Genomic DNA, 18,656 nt, shown 5'->3' with positions numbered 1-18,656 from the left:
CTGAAAAACCTTACCAAATCTCTCACTTTCTGAAACTCTCACTCTATTACATTTGGCCCTTCATGTCAGCATAACCCATGCAAATGACCACAAGATCAAGCCTTCTCTGTATCCATAAACTGGATGTCAGTATCCTTGCAAGTATGTCAAGATAAATAAAGGCACACTAGTGCAATACTACATGTACACTGACAGTATATTTATTACATTTTTCTGTTTTAGACAAGGGGTCTGATATGACTCATTCCACTCCTGTATCATTTTAGCCTTCCAGTCAAATACTGGTTTATGTATGGAGAACTATGGGTAACCCCGAATGATTGGGTGGATGCTGCCGAATGAAATCAGTTACCATTGACTATAACTGACACACATTAGCACTCAGACAGTCTCATGGGCTACTAAAGCATTTGTTATGGGCCGTCCATGGTTACGGCAATGGGCCTGATCTTCTGAATGGAAGAAAAACTCCTACTTGTGGGTGAAGCTTTCAGAGCACCTGACTTATTTATAGGAAATCCACATCTTTAAAGAACCAAATTAGTAAGAAGTGCATTGAAGGAAGAGTGAAGAGGGAGTATGCACAGTCATACCCACGGTATTCACAGAAGTGGCTTCTGCCTCGTGCAAAATTGTGAAATCCGAAACTAATAAATATAAACAGTTCACAGTGAATAATAAAAAAAATACTTTATTAAACAATTCATTACTTGCAACTCCAAAAATGTTAGTTATTTGATGGAGTGTAAGTGTGAGTTGATCTATGTCAGACAGATTGGTGGAACATTAAAGACTTGCCTCTGTGAACATGTATGCAATATTAGGAGTTAGAAAATCAGACTGTTTCTGTGCACTTTGTAACTCACCAACAATGCAGGGAAAATGGGCTGAAGGCTTTTTGGGTTATACAACAAATATTTAGTACATGAACATGTAGTAGTATTGATAAGAAATGCACAAGCTGAGATGAGGTGGATATTCCTTTTAAAAACAATAGTTGCAGGAGGCTTAAGTGGGGAATTTGAGCTAAAATGGCTCCTTCCTTATGTCCTGTTGGACAAAAAGCGCTAGATAGATAAATAAAATTATTATTATTATTATTATTATTATTATTATTATTATTATTTGATTTTCTTAATGTGATTTTTTTAAAATCTTATATACTTATCCTATTGTAATTTTGGACTATGGGGTATATTCAGACTCAGTAACAGTTTTGCTAAAATCACAAAACTGCTACTGTTTACAATCGCATGCTCGGGGTCACCCAGCACAGGGAAAGGCCGCACAGCATGTGTAGTGCCGCCTTGAACTGCGATCGCATTTCAAATGCAGTCACATCACAGGAATCGGGAAATACCATGATTCATGATGTAGGAATCACAGGTGATGTAATCCGGACACCCCAAAATCTGCCATGACATGCCTTTTTTTCACGCACTACACCACACTAATGGCGCATCGCCGCCCCTGAATGCCCACCGGCTGTCAATCACTATGTGATCGCATTCTGCAGGTATGCTATCGCATTGTGAAAGCACGCACGCTGCGGTCACAGCACAAGCGCTGTTGGAAGATAATCGTCAGTTCTAAAAATGTGCAATTTTGCGACCGAACCTGAATAACCCCCTATGAGTTATAATTCTAAATATTAATTGCATGTTATTTATTTCTTATTTATCCCTGAGTATAATAACTGAACTCCTGAATGAAATTATGGCTGGTGAAATGCACATTCAATGATCGAATGCAAACAAACATGACAGTTTCTGAGCCACAGACACACAGTTTTTGGAATGCATTTTCATATTATTGAAAAGTTTGGGTGCCATATTGGATTTAAAGGGTCTAGCAAGGTGCTGCAAGTGGGGCCAGGGTCAATTACAGTTAACTCCGGCCTAGCTGAATAGAACTGACAAAGTAAACAAGTACCTCATTTTTTGGTATTACACACACTATGCCTACAAGACAGAGTCTAACACCTGGCAATGTAGCTGCAGTGTATGCCACAGAATTGCTTAACAGATCCCCTTGTGTCTCACGGCCCATTCCCCTGCAGTCTCTCCCAATGTCCTAACTAATTTTCCCTGCAGTCTCTTTCCTGTTGCCCTTTACCCCTGCAGTCTCACCTACTGTCTGATATATTTGTGCCTCAGTTCCCTTCCAATCAATTCTTCTGTCCCCTTCACATCTGTGCATCTGTCAACTTTATCCATGTACGCCACTGAGTCAGTCGTGGCTCCTACGTGGATGGAGGAGGGGGCTGCCACTGGCTGTGCTGCCTGGTCCCTGCCGCCTTGTCCCCACACAGTGAACCTGACAGTTACCAGGACTGACGCATGAACAGTAGCAGTGGTGGTACTCCACATGCACAAAACCCCGGCTTCTATGGACTGCATTGACTACAGCCCACAGAAGCCAGCTTGGGCTGACAGACGGGGAGTGACTTCCAACAGGAAGCCAGCTCCCTGCTAATCACAGCCTGGTCTGAAAGTCCCAGAGGGAGGAGTCACCTCCCAATGGGACTGGCTGTCCTGTGGGTGACTGGCAGGTAGGACTTCCAATAGGAAGTCACTGTCAGTCACAGTTTAGCCAATGCAGTCTCATGGACTACATCTGGCTCACTGAGTGGAGGTGGCGGATTTTACTGGGAGAACTGCAGTCCTGGAGCCCATAGGAAAAATCTGCCACTGCCTATGACCCTTCTCTCCATGCCTTTGCCTCCTCTCCACATGTGTGCCTCTACCCCCTCACCACACAACTGATGGCTGCAGTCAGAATTGATATGCATGAATGAAGGTCTAATCGCTTATGATGACGATGATGACGACAACAATGAAAGCACTCGCTACCAAGAGAAGTGTGGATACATTTATTGTGGCCACTGATTCCACTGTCACGAGCAGAACTGGGAAGATCTGAGCAAACAGGAAGTAGTTTTGCACACATGCACACTCCGCTTTATGGTGTTAATCTTGTTAATGTGTTTATGTGTTTTAAAACACCCATAAATCACAAATTATAATCATTAAATTCACCATTGACCATATGTACAATATAAAGAAACAAATTATACAAAAACAACATGACTACAGTGATGCATAAATGTGTATTTAACAAATCAATTACAACTTAGAATGCAGTTCAATCCATCTAGTTCTTGTCTCTGAAATGATTTCTATTCTTATTCCACTCTTCCCCTTTCTCTTCTTGTTACAAAGCATATTTCTTCTTGCTGTCGGAAAGAGTACAGTAGCTTAGAGTAGGAAAGACTGGTTAAGCTTCCTGACGTACACAGTTGTTGTTGTTGTATATGTACAGTATTATCAAATAAAATGAGTTTCCTATAAAGATTAAGATTCTGTGGGGGTAATTCTGAGTTGATCGCAGCAGCAAGTTTGTTAGTAATTGGGCAAAACCATGTGCACTGCAGGGGGGGCAGATATAACATTTGCAGAGAGAGTTAGATTTGGGTGGGTTATTTTGTTTCTGTGCAGGGTAAATACTGGCTGCTTTATTTTTACACTGCAATTTAGATTTCAGTTTGAATACACCCCACCCAAATCTAACTCTCTCTGCACATGTTATATCTGCCTCCCCTGCAGTGCACATGGTTTTGCCCCACTGCTAACAAAATTGCTGCTGCGATCAACTGTGAATTAGGCCCTGTATCCTTAGTAAAAACGCACATAAACAGATTTCTCCTGTGTGTTGTGTGATCTGTTGCTCTGAGCATGGAGCACACACAAGTAAGACTGAAGAAAATTCAGTGTGCATAACTCATGTTCTGGTCCATCCGTACTATGTCCATTTCCTACTGTGACCCCTATTTATCAATTAACTATAAATTATTATTGCAACCAAAGTGTTTCTGTTGAGCAGCTGTTACAGAAAACAGTTTCCAAAAAAGTGATAGCTATGCTAATGATATAGCTAAACTTCTGCCCTGGCACATTCTACGCAGAGGATGACACAAATCATTTTCTCTGGCTAAACTGAAGCCCTGTAGCCCACGGGTATGGGTCGTTGGGTCGACCCAACTTAGGTCGACACTCATTAGGTCGACCACTGAAGGTCGACATTGCCATTAGGTCGACATGCATTAGGTTGACATGGTCGTTAGGTCGGCGTGTACTAGGTCAACAGGTCAAAAGGTTGACATGAGTTTTTTTGACTGTTTTTGGTGTTGTTTTCTCCGTAAAGTGACAGGGAACCAAATTAGTGCACCGTGTCCCCTTGCATGACTCGCTTTGCTCGCCATGCTTCGGGCAAGGCGCCTCGCTCCGCTACCGCTTCGCTCGGCACAGATTACCGTTCCAGTCGTAGTACACGTGGATCGTTGAGTATGAGAAAATCCAAAAAAAAAAAAAACCTCATGTCGACCTATTGACCTAGTACATGTCGACCTAATGGCCATGTCGACCTAATGGCATTGTTGACCTTCAGTGGTTGACCTAAGTTGTGTCGACCTAACGACCGTAACCCTAGCCCACTGCTTCTCAAACTGTGTAATACTTTAGTCTGTCATGAGTTGGTCCCTGGTGTGTCTCAATTACAGTGGGGTGGAAAAAAAAGAGGCTGGGTCCCGCAGTATGCGCTCCAGACAACCAGCAGAGTAAGGTGGGTAGAGTGAGCTCTCCTGCTCTTCCCTGCTCTAAAACACACTCTGGCCAATCAGCAGAGTAAGGGGAGGAGAATGTGCTTTCCCACTTCTTACTGCTCCAGGATGTGCTCCAGCCAATCAGCAAAGTAAGGGGAGTAGAGTGTGCTTTCCTGTTCTCCCTCTGTTCCAGAACATGCTCTGGCCAATCAGCAGAACAAGGGGAGGAGAGTGTGCTTTCCCGCTCTGTCCACTGGTCCAGATGAGTTGGAATCCACAGACTCAGTAGGACAGGAGACTAAGAGGAAATTAATCCTAATGTAAGTAAACTAAAATGGTTGAAGACAATGGTGGGGGAGGGGTGTTTGGTATGTAAAGGTCGACTGGGGGGGGGTGCTTTGGGCACAACAAGATTCATTTACGTTTATTTTTATATCTTTACAATATTGCGTTAATGGATGTTATGTGGATGTTACTCTTCCATTTGTCATGGCAGAAAAAAGTTTGAGAACCATTGCTGTAGCCTAAAGAAGATAGGGGAGTCATTCCGACCTGAGCGCATGCTGCTGTTTCTTGCAGCGCAGCGATTAGGTCACTACTTTGCATGCGTATACACCGCAATGCGCAGGCCATCGTACGGGTACAAAGCAGATCGTTGCTGTGCGATGGATTTAACGAAGAATCCATTCGCACAGCTGATCGCAAGGAGATTGACAGGAAGAAGGCGTTTCTGGGTGTCAACTGACCGTTTTCTGGGAGTGCCGTGGAAAACGCAGGCATGTCCAGGCATTTGCAGGGCGGGTGTCTGACGTCAATTCCGGGACCTGATAGGCTGAAGTGATCGGAGCAGCTGAATAAGTTCAGAGCTACTCAGAAACTGCACAAAAACTTTTTGCACAGCTCCTCTACACAAGTGATCGCATACACGCTATGCTAAAATACACTCCCCCATAGGCTGCGACTATATGATCGTACGGCTGCAAAACACTGCTACCGTGCGATCAACTCGGAATGACCCCCAGGGTTAGTTATCTGGGGATAATATACAAAAGGTGACCCTGCAAGCGACCCTAGTGCCCACACCCTACAAGCGACCCTAGTGCTCAGAGTCTTGTGCGTTGCAGGCTAAAGAGGAGGGGAGGGACGTGGACGGAGGATGCACACGGGCCCCCTCCTCATTTAATACTCCCCTAATAGGTAGTATATGTCTCTGTTTATGTCAGGCACACACTGACAATTATGACCTACTTATGCCCATGTTGTAACCCTCATATTTTATGTGCAACAAATACTGTAGGTTCAATTCAACTACAAAACCTCTCTCACACAGCAGAAACGACTCCCCGCCTCACATATGCAAAAGTATAACCTGTGTCTAAACAAGGATGAAAGAATCAATCAATGTCAGGGGAGTGTTCACAAACAGACAAGTGGTTAGCTAGTGCCAATGGCCATCATTATCAACTCTTATTTACACTTGTCCTTCACCCACAAATGTTATGGCTTCCTTCGGTGAATACAGGTCTTCATGTGTTTACATTTGCACAAACATGCTTTTGCTGCATTCGACCAATGTGAGAATTCATTCTTTTAATTGCTATCACCCTAGTGCAGAGGTTCCCAAGGGATACGGTCGTTAGGTCGACCCAACTTAGGTTGACACTCATTAGGTCGACCACTGAAGGTCAACATTGCCATTAGGTCAACATGCATTAGGTCGACATGTACTAGGTCGACAGGTGAAAAGGCTGACATGAGTTATTCACATTTTTTTCATTTTGGGGATTTTTTCATACTTAACGATCCACGTGGACTACGATTGGAATGGTAACCGTGCCTGAAGCATGGCGAGCGAAGCGAGCCACGCGAGGAGACACGGTGCACTAATTTGGCTTCCCCGTCACTTTACGGCAAAAACGACACCAAAAACAGTAAAAAAAACTCATGTTGACCTTTGGACCTGTCGACCTAGTACATGTCGACCTAACTCCCATGACGACCTAATGCATGTTAACCTAATGGCAATGTCGACCTTCAGTGGTCGACCTAATGAGTGTCGACCTAAGGTGGGTCGACCCAATGACCCATACCCATTCCCAAACGCGGTCCTCAAGGCACCCCAACAGTCCAGGATTTAGGTATATCCATGGCTCAGCACAGATGGTTAAATCAAATTGACTTAGGTGTAAATTAAGTCACCTGTGGCAAAGCATGGATACATTTAAAACCTGGACCATTGGGGGGCCTTCAGGACCGCGTTTGGGAACCTCTGCCCTGGTGGCAACAAATATCTACATGAGAACTCCCCTCCCACCTCTCTCCAGTCGTAAGGAGTTCTACGTTCTAGACATGTGCAGGTCTACAAGTAGTCAAGTACATATGTTTGCTCTCTGTGCTTGTGCAGTGCAAATTCCTGCAAGATGTGCTACCTATCAATCCCCGAAGGGCTATGTTTACTATCGGCGGGATTTAAAACTGAAATAATTTTGACTGCAAAACCATTACATTTAATATTATTACTGTTTTCCAACGGCAAAACAGCAGAAAATTGGCATCTTTAAAAACTGGCCGTTTAGTAAATGTGGCCCATATAAGTTAGCACACAGACGTCTTCAGAGTTCATTTTAGTAAGTAGAACCTGACAGACTCTACAGTTAATTTTGTTCTACCAGGCTACATACGAGACAAATAGAACATTTCCATAAGACATGCTGTATGTTAAATGATCAATTTACTTGGAAAATGTTCTCATATAATATTTACCATATGGCATGAAGTGTATTTCTGTAAGCTGCTGTGCATGTCAGCAACTATTGTGCTGCTTTCCAGAATACCATAATTTAGATCTGTAGACACCCTTTCTATTCTTATGTTAGATGTTGCGTTATATGTTAAATTCCCTATACATAGTCTGTTGGTTTGTGCTTTCAACCATTTCTATTACTAGGGAATTATATATGATGTCACATTGTACTTGGTCATTATCCTTTCATTTCTGTATTTTGGGTTTTCTGTGTATTCCAGACTCTAGACTTTTCCAGTTTAACCTGATTGCTACAGTGACCATCCATAGCTGCAGTTAGTCTTCCTCTTGACATTTTAAAATGCAAAAGATTTAGAACATGTTTCTTATTAACAGTAAACTAGAACAGTTAATTAGAAAAGTAATATCGGCTGCAGTAACAATGGGTGCTGTGTGTGCAGTACCATTTCCCCAGGGACCTGCACATGCTCAGTAGACCCTGGCATTGAGCTGGAGTCTAATAGTGCTCCTAGAGCTCAGAGTCTACCGCACTGCTGGCTAGAGTGGGATGGTCCCGGATAGAGACTGCACATAAGACTCCTCCTCTCTTAATGCGCAGCTGGTGTAAAAGATACTTTACTATGTAATACCCATTTTCAAATGGCAAATACTGTGGTATCTTTCCAAACTTGTATTGCGCCTGCATTAAACAGCTACTGTTAAACAACTGACATCTACAGTAGGCCCTAAAAAAATAAGCTCAATAAGGTTTTCTGCTGCAGTATTGTTTCAATTCATAATACTTATGAACAGTATACTGTACAACAATGTACTACAGAATATGAGTGCAACAAATGTATAATCCCTGTTTACGTCTATCGCCACAATCTGCGGATCTGTGATTGGCCAATAATCTGTAATTGTACAGGACTATGCTTAGTATCTATGTACTGTCAGTACTGTTCATTAAACTAATGTCATTTACTTTTGTATTTTACTCTTATTTTTTTTGCTACTTTAACAACCAGCTATTTGTCCGAGACAAAATAATGGGCATAGGCATGTAATTTCTATCTAGCGTCAACGCTAAATACACGATGACATTCTTTTGTCTATCATTTAACAACAAAGACAAACATAAAATAATTAGAACACACACAAAAGCACAACATATGTCTGAGCAATAAAACAAGCATTGGTGCATTCATAATCGGCCAAATAGAAACGTTTTTCTAGTACGACCGTTCTCTTCGTTTTTCTAGTATGACCGTCCTCTTCATCATCACTACATTTGAACTTGACCCCGACCCCAGCAAATAAGATATACTGTATATATCTCTTGCCATTATGCATGCATTCTTACAGCCTTTCTGCCCAATGCTAGAATGCCCCCCTCCCACATTCTGCCTATCCAGGGGTATTTGGGTGCAAGTACCAGCACTACAGAAATCTGCATAGGTTCATATGAGTGTGCCTGTTTTCTAAGCATGCACAAAGAGAGCTCTTACAAGATATTCTACACAAATTGGTGTAGGGCTGACTCTGTATTAGCCCCATAGTGTAGAATGGAAGGCAATGACTCCCAGGGAAAAAAACACAACTTCCATATTCCGTGCACTGTCCATGGTACTGACAGAAGACCTCTGAGGTAAAATACTGTACTCTCTTTTTACATACTGTACTTTGAAAGATGCTTTAATGATGTGATCTACTTTAGCTAACACATTGAAATGTTATATCAATGACTGCAATCTAATGTGCACTAAAATATCTAACATGTTGTTTTTATTTATTTATTTTTATTTAGCCAAGTACAGTAATTACTCAAAAAACAAATCTAATATTGTTCATAAGCTATTCTAATTACATCCATGCTGTGCAGTCCACGCATAACTTATAAGTATGTACTCTTTTTACATTCACACATCCCACTGTCTACAGTTCAGCATTACTGTATGGATGCATCATGTACTGTAGCCCGCCAAGAACCTCTGCAATCTGGATAGTTTGCAATATATAGCACTTATACTCATGTATCAAATGCCTATTTCCCTATAGATTGTAAGCCTGCGAGTAGAATCCTCTTATCTCTTTATTACATAGACTAGTTGTATTACTGTTTTGATCCTAATTGTAAATCTCATCGGAATACGCTTATTTAGATAAATAAAAGTTGTTATACAATGAACAAAAAAAATATAATACCAATAAAAAATGTGCACAAAAAAAAAATAATTTGTTGACAAATGTGTCAATACAGGTTGAGTATCCCTAAAGGCCCGTACACACTGGATACGGCCGATATATCGCGGGACCGTCGGCCAGTGTGTACGGCCGATACGTCTGTGAACTCCGTCGTTCACAGACGTATCGCATCGGCCGCGCAGCACAGCCGACGGCCAATATATCTACCGTACACATGCTGCGGCGGCCGGCGGTGATTGACAGGTGAACTGGGCGGGCGTGTGTACACGCCCGCCCAGTTCATGACGTCAGTCCACGACGGATCGGGCAGTGTGTATGCTGAACACACTGCTCGATCCGTCCATAGATATATCTGCAGATCAATTGATCTGCAGATATATCTGTTAGTGTGTACCCACTTTTATCCAAAATGCTTGGGACCAGAGGTATTTTGGATATGGGATTTTTCCGTATTTTGGAATAATTGCATACCGTAATGAGATGTCATGGTGATGGGACCTAAATCTAAGCACAGAATGCATTTATGTTACATATACACCTTATACACACAGCCTGAAGGTAATTTTAGCCAATATTTTTTATAACTGTGCATTAAACAAAGTGTCTACATTCAGTGTTCACACAATTTATTTATGTTTCATATTCACCTTATACAGACAGCCTGAAGGTCATTTTATACAATATTTTTAAAAACTTTGTGTGTTAAACAAAGTTTGTGTACATTGAGCCATCAAAAAACAAAAGTTTAATTGTCTCACTCTCACTCTCACTCAAAAAAGACTGTATTTCGGAATATTCCGTATTTCGGAATATTTGGATATGGGATACTCAACCTGTATTACTAATCATTACTCAATGTTTCGTCTTAGACTGGGTACACACCTGGCTGACCCGTCGACCTAGCTAACGATGAGTAAGTGCATATACACTTACCAACCATCTGTCCGATGTGTTGTGCCTGACATTACAACTGCACGGGCATTTAAGTGTGCCTGCCCAGTTGAGATGTCATTCACCAGGGGTCCCTGCAGCAAGTGTATGGGCAGTTGGTGGACGACCCGTTCACACCATCATACATACCAGTATATCTGCAAATATATCAGGCATAGGCTGTGCTGCAGGGCCAACACAATATGTTTGTGTATGACGTTGTTCACAGACACAAGTCCTATCCTTTCCCAGTGCATGCTTTCCATTTTCACTGGCAAACCTTACTTATTAAGCCATGCAACAGGAAGTACACAATAATCACATGATTTACTGATCCATTTATCTGACTTGGAAAAGTTAAGTGCGCAACGGTGATAGTCAGACATAAGGAGGTTACTGTCAGAGACGTGGCTCAGCCAAAGAGGTACAGTATACAATAGGTATTTGTGATTTTTATACAGATTCAGTCAAGGGGTCAGTTTGCTGGGGGTGCAGCTTGCGTGGAATTAACTAAGTGAGCTATCGGAACAGTTAAAAAAAAGTTGAACAAACATTGAGCAACATCAAGGAAAGGTAACTTTAATTTAAACAACTTATTCCTACACCACTTAACCTAAAATTAACTCACAAACTACCACAGCATGTTCACCATACTACTATTTCTTATTTCACTTCATGGAATTCTCACCAAATGTAACACATTCTACGCTCACTCTAAAACTCACCCCTCTGTGCACATTACAGCTTCTATTCTCCACTCCCCTCTTCTAAACACTCATGAGCTTTATACTTACTTCTCTGCAAGTACTTTGACATCCACAATTGTCCACCATAATAAACACTCACAAACACTCACCAATATTTATCTCACTGTTCTGCTTTTATTAACTGGTGACATATCACAAAATCCAGGCCCCAACCACCAGTTCCACTCACACTCAGCTGTCTCAAAACAACATAGAAATCCATCTAACCTCATAAATATCACATGTCTCCCATACCCTTCCAAGCCACTAAAATGTGCATTACTGAATGCACACTGTTTGTAACGAATTAACATCCATCCATTACCTCTTCATATCTCATAACTTTAATCTGCTGGATATAACAGAAACATGGCTCACACAATCAGACACAGCCTCCCTTCAGTTCTGTCACACGGTGGTTTCCACTTCACACACACATACAGGCCTGGTAATACAGTAGTGACGGTGGTGGGGTTGGAATATTACTGTCCCAATTTTTTACATACACAGTTCCACCTCAGGTTCCATCACTCGCATTCACATCATTTGAAGTTCACTCTATCAGGATTTTCACACTTTTCTCCTTGCGTGTTGCAGCTATCTATCGCCCTCCTGGGCAACACAAACAACAATTTCTAGAAGATTTTTCTGCCTGGCTCCCACACCTCTTATCCTCTGACATCTCCACCATCAATATGGGTGATTTCAATATACTGTAGCTCTTGACAGTCCACAATCTATTCATGACTCCAAACTCCTCTCTCTAACCTCCACTCTTGGCCTCACCCAATGGTCTGACTCCTCTACTCACCAGGTGGGCCACTGCCTTGATCTTGTGTTCACCAGGCTCTGCTCAGTTTCTGAATTCATTAACACTCCTTTCCCTCTCTGATCACAACCTGATCACCTTGTCAATCTCTTCCATTACTCTAAACTCTGTGTCACTAAAAACAAGCAAGCCTCCTCTAACCCGCAGAAATACTAACAATATAAATTTTCAACAACTTTCCACTTCTGTGCAACAACTGCTCTTACCAATTTCTACATTTACCACACCTGAGACTGCTGTCCCACCTGCACCAGACTCTAGAGCGTGCCCTTGATGAAGTGGCTCCAGCTACCCATCACACTCCACGTAGGCTTGGATGCGAACCGTGGCACTCTAACTCAACAAGACACCTACAAAAACTGTCACGTAAAGTAGAACATCAGTGGCGTAAATCTCAGAATCCAAGTGACTTTCTCACATATAAGACCACCTACCACTCCTATCGTCAGGCCCTGGACACTGCCAAACATATTTCCAATCTCTCATCTATTCTCATGCCACCAACCCCAAGCGACTTTTTAATACATTTAAATCAGTTCGTTATCCTCCCTCACCTTCCCCACTAGCTACTATCTGTGCACAAGAACTTGCTTCCTACTTCAAGGATAAGATTGATAAAATCCTAGATGAAATGGTATGCTCTAACTCAGCCAGTGACCTGCTCAATTCCCTACCTGAACCCTCTGGCACTTTCTCTTCATTTGATCCCACAAGTGAAGATGAAGTATCAACACTTTTTTCATCCTCCTACTCTATCTCTCCTCTTGATCCTATACCCTCACAAGTCAGTAAAACTTTGTCTCCTGTGCTTATCCCAACCTTAACTAAAATATGTAATCTCTCTCTCTCTCTCTCGCTCTACTGGTATCTTTCCTTAAGCATGCAGTGATTACTCCCATTCTGAAAAAACACAATTCTGACCCAAACACTCTCTCCAACTACCGTCCCATTTCTCAGCTCCCATGTCTCTCCAAGCTAATTGAGAGACTTGCCTACACTCGCCTTACACACTCTCTAAACTCCCACAACTTATTGGACCCACTTCAGTCAGGCTTTCATGCCCAACACTCCACAGAGACGGCACTGACCAAAGTAGTGAATGATCTGGTCACTGCTAGATCGAAAGGCCATTACACACTTCTTATTCTTATAGATCTCTCTGCTGCTTTTGACACTGCTGACCACTCTCTTCTCATACAAACACTACAATCCCTAGGTCTTCAGGACACAGCCCTTACTTGGTTCTCATCCTACCTATCTGATCGCTCTTTCAGTGTTCACTTCTCTGATTCTACCTCTTCTTCTCTACCTCTATCAGTTGGAGTATCACAAGGCTCAGTCTTAGGTCCTCTGCTTTTCTCAATCTATACCTCATTTCTTGGTAAACTAATCAGCTCCTTTGGATTTCAGTATCATTTGTATGCTGATGATACTCAAATCAACCTATCCTCCCCAGATTTATCACCATCTGTATTGGCTCGTGTCACTGAATGCCTGTCTGCCATTTTATCTTGGATGTCATTTCGCCACCTCAAACTCAACAGTTCCAAAACAGAATGAATTATTTTCCCACCAGCCAAGAGTAGTTACCAACCTGATATCTCCATAACCGTTGACAATGCGACTATCCACCCTACCCCACAAGCTCGCTGCCTAAGTGTCATCCTTGACTCTGAACTGTCCTTTGTTCCACACATTCAATCTATCTCTAAATCATGTTACATGCACCTTAAAAACATATCCAAAATACGCCCTTATCTTACACAACACACTGCTAAAAGTCTAATCCATGCACTCATCATCTCCTGCATTGAGTATTGTAATAGTCTCCTTACTGGTGTTCCCAAGCAAAGGCTCTCACCACTACAATCCATTTTAAATGCAGCTACGAGGCTAATCTTCCTCACTAGACGTTCTTCGTCTGCTGACCCGCTCTGTCAGTTCCTCCATTGGTTACCGGTATTCTACCGTGTTATATATAAAATACTTTTACTTACATACAAGGCTATTAACCAAACTGTACCATCATACATCTCCTCACTCATCTCAAAATATCTCCCTACCAGACCTCTCCACTCTGCACAAGATCTGTGTCTCTCATCCACATGTATTACTTGTTCCCACTCAAAATTACAGGACTTTATCCGGGCTTCACCCACTCTGTGGAATGCCCTCCCATGCACAATAAGACTCACCTCTAGTCTCCAAACCTTTAAACGTTCCCTGAAAACTCACCTCTTTAGACAAGCCTCTCAAATTCCAGACCCACCCACATAACCTTGAATGCTTCCCTATCTAATTACATCGTCTCTGTACAGTCCACATAACCGCACATATTTTGTCTTCCAACATTGCTGGGTGATCATATCATACAACCCATCAAAAACCTAGCAATCTGGTGTACCATTATGCAATAGGTAGCCTCTATCCTTGTGTATCAATGCCTATTCCCCTATAGATTGTAAGCTTGTGAGTAGGGCCTTCCTAACTCTATGTCTGTCTTTGCTCAGTTTTGTTCTATAACTGTTGTTCTAATTATAAAGTGCAACGGAATTTGCTGTGCTATATAAGAAACTGCTAATAAAGAAATAATAATAAATACTGTGCATTATGACATGAGTCACATCAACATCTGCAAGTAAAAAATACACAAAGATATACACATGATGTATGTAATATTGCTATTGCAGAATCTTGTCCTATTCTTTTGAAATGCGTGTTATTCCATGACAAAGCTGAGAACACAATGGGGGTAATTCCAAGTTGATCGCAGCAGGATTTTTGATAGCAATTGGGCAAAACCATGTGCACTGCAGGGCAGGCAGATATAACATGTGCAGAGAGAGTTAGATTTGGGTAGGGTGTGTTCAATCTGCAATCTAATTTGCAGTGTAAAAATAAAGCAGCCAGTATTTACCCTGCACAGAAACAAAATAACCCACCCAAATCTTACTCTCTCTACACATTATATCTGCCTCCCCTGCAGTGCACATGGTTTTGCCCAATTGCTATCAAAAATCCTGCTGCGATCAACTTGGAATTACCCCCAATGTACAGTATGTGTAGATGTGTGAGAACCCAAGGCAACTAAATCAGACAGTCAAATCTCTTTTGCTAGAATTCACCGGCTCCATATCTTTCCAAATTATGTTATTACTTAATCACTTCCATTAGTGATCCCAGCCAACACAAGGATATGAGCCAGATAAAGACTTACATGGGTTCATTCCAGCCAGATTATAGAATGTGAAAAACAACTTAATTCTTCCAAATCGTGAACAGGGTGGAAACAAAAAAGAAAAAAATCATGACCTTGTCTTTCTGATTCACCTGATCATCATGGCAGCAAACAATAAGAACTTTCATGTGTAACTTGTAAATTGAATCTACATTTAATGCAAAATGGTTGATAAAGTATATAAATTAGTATTTTAATAGCATTGTATGCAAAAAAATATATTTATAGTACAACAGAGCTTTCTATAAAAAACATTAAAAAAAAGACGAAGAAAAGAAAAACTGGGTGCATTTTCCAATTGCCTTATTGTATGCTGTACTAAAAAACATATGCTCTCCTATTATCTTAGCTGTCATGCTGTAAAATTAAATAAGGAACAGTTAAAAATAAATAAAGTTACTATTCAGTATTCATATGCATCACCACCTGTGATTAAAAAAGTGAAAGAAATACATGCAACTATTAAGTAAATCTTGCTAGTGTTCTATGTTTTCTAATCTTCTTAGTACAGGTTGAGTATCCCATATCCAAAATGCTTGGGACCAGAAGTATTGTGGATATTGGATTTTTCCGTATTTTGGAATAATTGCATACCATAATGAGATATCATTGCAATGGGTCCCAAGTCTAAGCACAGAATGCATTTATGTTTCATATACACCTTATACACACAGCCTGAAGGTCATTTAATACAATATTTTTCATAACTTTCAAAGTCTGTATACATTCAGCCATCAGAAAACAAAGGTTTAACTATCTCAGTCTCACTCAAAAAATTCTGTATTTTGGAATATTCCATATTTCGGAATATTTGGATATGGGATACTTAACCTGTATATAATATGTATAATGTTGTGCAATGGGGACTGAGCTTTTTATGTCCTGAATTACACTAAAGCACAGGTTCTCAAACTCAGTACTCAGTCTCACAAGTAAAATAATTAGCTCCACATATGGATGTTTTACAATGTGTCAGTGAGTAATAAATACTGATGGAGCCGTGCTCATCTAAGGTGGCTCCATTGCAAACGTGCACTCCCGATGTGGCTAGGCAATCCGGCGCATAGCCACACTACCGGAGTGCACAGAGATGCTTCCATTGCAGTGAATGGGGCACGTGCGCGGCTCACACACATGCGCGTCCCAGACCCTGTGATAGGCGGGTGCACTGTGGCACAGACAGAGCCATTATTAGCGTGACTCCATCTATACACCTGTGTTTCTGTTAGGTGACCTGCAAAACATGAACAGTGTGGGGTCCTGAGGACTGAGTGTGAGAACCACTGCAGAAAAGTACCGAGAAGGAAGATGTGATGTGTACAGGTGAAAAAATTTCCTCTGCCTATGGCCACCTAACAGGGCTCAAAACCAGTACCTATGGGTCCTATTGCCAACTTAACATGGGGTTAATATTTATCTTTTCTGGGCCTAATGTGCTCTGGTGTATTGCCCATATGGTGCCACAGGCACAACACCTAAACATACCAAAGGGCCTAGTGCCCGAACCCTGGTGATCTAGGATGGTTCACCAGTCCTGAACCAAGCCTTGTTTAAGCCAAGCCCAACGTGTTGTCATTGCTGGAGGTGGGACAACTCCCACCACCTCAGGGCTTCCTGTAGCCTTTACCCGAGGAGCAGTGACTGGTGTTAGCTCTACTGCATGGCACACTGCTGCCACAGAGCTTCTGGCATCTTCATCAACCCCACTTTCGGTTTGTATTGGTCCTTTGATGTTCAACTGGCTATCAGTGGCCAGCTCTAGCTCTTTTGCAATGGGTGCTGTTAGCGATGGACAGGGCAACCATCAAGGGGGGACAGCCAGGACTTCAGTCCCATTCCAGGGCAGAGATTGCATCCTGGCAACCAGCTATAGAGATACAGCAGCGACATGTCGAATCTGACGCCAGCCACCAGACAATCACAGCTTATGGACTGGCAGCCAATCGCAGCTCACATGCCAGCAGCCAATCAGGAGCGGCTGCAGCAGCACACTACATGCTTTACCAAGTTATAATAACAAGTACAAGGTTAATAAAGAGATACATTATATGCATTGGTCACACGCACAAAGGAAGAGATTTGTGTGCATTGTTAAACAATGCTTAGAATTTGTATTAGAAACATTAGGTCTGATTCCAGATTTTCAGTTTTAGCATTGCTGCAGTTGTCCGAGCACTGAGAGCGTGATCACATGACCCATTCTGCACATGCGCAGAATGGGTCATGTGCATGCATGGATCACCCACCATTGGATGAGTAGTAAACCATCTGATAAATTTACTAATCTGAATTAGGACCACTATTAGGTAGATTTTTGAATATCCTAGACTGATTTTTATGTATTGTGCAGATATTTCACAGTGTCTTTAAACAAATCATCATACTAGAATATCTCTTTATGGCATTTTTTTCTTTGTTCTATCCTAGCAATGGAGCCTGGACAATGTTTAGCATTCATGGATGTGGAATGTAGCCTCTCTAACCAGCCAGCTTCCTGGCAAGAGCTGGTAAGAGTTTTTACATTTTATTGGCTGATGCTATACCTAGTACCCTGATATTGGAGGTATTTTTCCTACAGCAATCTTCTATTAAACATGATGATTGGTTAACACAAACCTGCATACTCTGGACTGGCATTATTCACCGTAACCATATCCCTATGACACACTCACAAATAATAGGGATCCACACTTCATAAATCAACTTAAACTCCATCCCAGCCCTTGCCTAAATTTTTGTTGATGAGTACCAAGCTCAGCAAAAGTGCATTAATGGACTTGCACAGGGATGCACGCCAGCATAGGCGAAGCTATAGTAGGTGCAGGGGGTGCGGCTGCTGTAGGGCCCATCCCACCTCGTGCACCAAATTGCACTGCACCACACTGAGGTCCTAATTCAGCATAGAACGCGTTTGCATGCTGAAGCCCTTCTGGAGAGTGTGCGCATGCGAAGAAGCCACACTGCGCGTGCGTGCCTGCACACAGTGAGATGGGACGGGATCTCACATATGCGAATGCCTCTGCCTGATCGACAGATAGAGGCGTTTGCAGGATGGGAGGGGGCATTGATGCAATGTTTTTGGGGTGGCGTTGGGGGGTAGTGGGGCAGGCCACGGCAGCTGCTTGACGTAACATATCACAGGCTGCGCAGGCTGAGGGCTATCCTTAACATGTGAATGCATCGCTGCTGAGCAGAGCGTTCGCATGTAAGCAGGGGCTGATTACATCACATGTTAGCTGGGGTTCGGTATGATACACCGCTGCCCGGGATGCCGTTTATCAGTATCCCAACATCGGCATCCTGAGCGGTAGAATGCCGGCAGGGGGTGAGCACAACAAAGCCCCTTGTGGGCTCGCTGTGCTCAC

The 18,656-nt window shown here is 42.3% G+C and overlaps 1 long non-coding RNA gene across 1 annotated transcript in view; it reads left to right on the top strand.

Moving 5' to 3' along the window:
• The window catches only part of LOC134894795 (uncharacterized), a 268,986-nt gene extending 251,188 nt beyond the window's left edge, over positions 1-17,798 (top strand). The window contains exon 3 of the long non-coding RNA XR_010171833.1: positions 17,719-17,798. This is a non-coding gene — a long non-coding RNA (uncharacterized LOC134894795). The remainder of the gene's footprint in view (positions 1-17,718) is intronic.
• Positions 17,799-18,656: the final 858 nt, after the last annotated feature.

This window comes from Pseudophryne corroboree, chromosome 1 (genome assembly GCF_028390025.1).
Source record: "Pseudophryne corroboree isolate aPseCor3 chromosome 1, aPseCor3.hap2, whole genome shotgun sequence".
NCBI classification, from domain to species: domain Eukaryota; kingdom Metazoa; phylum Chordata; class Amphibia; order Anura; family Myobatrachidae; genus Pseudophryne; species Pseudophryne corroboree.
This window is presented reverse-complemented; position numbering and strand designations above follow the sequence as displayed.